Genomic DNA, 1902 nt, shown 5'->3' with positions numbered 1-1902 from the left:
TTCCTTCTTCAAGCTGTGTTTATTGACTGCTCTGTTTAAACGTTTGACTGAAAGTTTGCCTCTTACTTTATCTCTTTGAGACTTCTCATAATCTGAATGTGTTTTTTTGTTTTTTTTTTCCTTGTATTTCACAGTGTTAGACTATTATGGCGTGATCTTTGCAGGAGAAAATTTTTTTTAATTAGAAAATAGTAACAAATTTGCAAATGACTTGGATGCTATACCTGGAATTACTTTTGAGTTTCCTGAGGCCATTTTATCTGCAGTAAAAACCAGTAGAGGGTGCTGCAGTAGTACTGTGTGATCTTTTATCCTGTTTGTTTGTTTGTTTCATGTCTAGTTTGTTGAGGGATTTTGTTTTTAATTTTCTCTAGCATGTTTCTAAGCCAAAAAATAAGATAATGAAGTACCAGATGAAACAAAACCAAAAAGCTCCATGTATTTACAGTAAAAATAGTCTTTAGGAAGTTTCACTTGCAGCAATGGAAGCTGCTGATGTCATTTGCTATCTCCTTGCTTTGATAAAGCCAGGGAAAAAAAAGACTTCTGAGTGATTTCTTAGAGGCTGTGATGATCTCATTTGATTGCAGGACTATCACAGGTGAATAGATCAACCTGAAAAGCTTTGGGTTTACAGTACTAAGGGAGGGAGTAAAAATAAGTTTTACCATAAGAAACAAGCGCCTTCTTAGCTGCTCAGCACAAGGAGTCTTCCCAACTTCCATGTCTTTTTGTAGGTAAATAGCTTAGTGTTGGTCTTACGTCCAATAATCTGCAGCTTTTCAATGACATAATGAAATTCCTGAGTCCAAGTAGACTCTAATGATTTTCTTCAATAGTGAGACAGCACTACATCAGCCTCTTTTGTGTCTTTAACCACAACCCACTAAAACAGGAAGCTATTGATAAGTCACAGAATCAGAACTGCCTGAGTTGGAAGGGACTTTTAAAAGTCATCTAGTCCAAATAGTTCCTATTAACCCCACTTTAGATACTGAAGGGCTGCTCTCAGATCTCCATGGAGCCTTCCCTTCTCCAGGCTGCACATCCCCAGCTCTCCGCCTGTTCTTGGAGAAGGGATGTTCCATCCCTTGGATCATTTCTGTGGCCCTCCTCTGGACACACTCCAACAGGTCCATGTCTTTCCTGCACTGAGGACTCCACATCTGAATGCAATGCTCCAGGTGAGGTCTCACAGCATGGAGCAGAGGTGTTCCCTTGATCTGCTGACCACGTTTTTCTTCATGCAGCCCAGGAAAAGGGGTAAGGCTCACAGTATGTGCAAAGCGAACCTCTGAGCAGTATTCTTGCTTCCTCATTTGTGTGCAGGTAGATTTGGGAATTATTAATAGGCTTTTTTAAAGCTAGCTGCACAAATATTCTCAATTATTGAAGCTCATATCTCTTTAATATCTTATATCCTTTATCTTTGCATGACCTTCTCCTTGCAGATGCCTGGCCAGCACTAAAAAGGATTTAATAAACGTTGTAATGAAAAGCACAAGCCCTCTGCGGATATTTCCAATGAGCCTAGCCTGGAACTACTGCTGGAATAGGCGTCTGTAATAAACATTAGGACAAAATACAGCTGTGCGATGTTGATCCTAATCAACTAAAACAGAAGCAGGTGGAAATCCTTATAAATTGTGGTCAGGAAAAGCAGCAGGGAGGTGCAGATTTTCCTGTTCTGCATTACATTGCTTCAGATGCAGAAGTCCATCTCACCCCGTGTTCTGCTTCCAAGGGTGAGCAGCACTCTTGTGTATATGTGTGTGTACGTAAAAAAGGGGGTGCGGCCCCTTTAAGGCGCCGCCGGCTCCCGCTAAATCGATTGGCTGGGCGTGGCTCCGCGGTCTTCCCCCGTCACGTGACGCGGTGGCGGGCTCCGCGTTCTTCCCCCGT

Source organism: Meleagris gallopavo, chromosome 5, assembly GCF_000146605.3.
Source record: "Meleagris gallopavo isolate NT-WF06-2002-E0010 breed Aviagen turkey brand Nicholas breeding stock chromosome 5, Turkey_5.1, whole genome shotgun sequence".
NCBI lineage: Eukaryota > Metazoa > Chordata > Aves > Galliformes > Phasianidae > Meleagris > Meleagris gallopavo.
Note: the sequence above shows the minus strand (reverse complement) of the source record.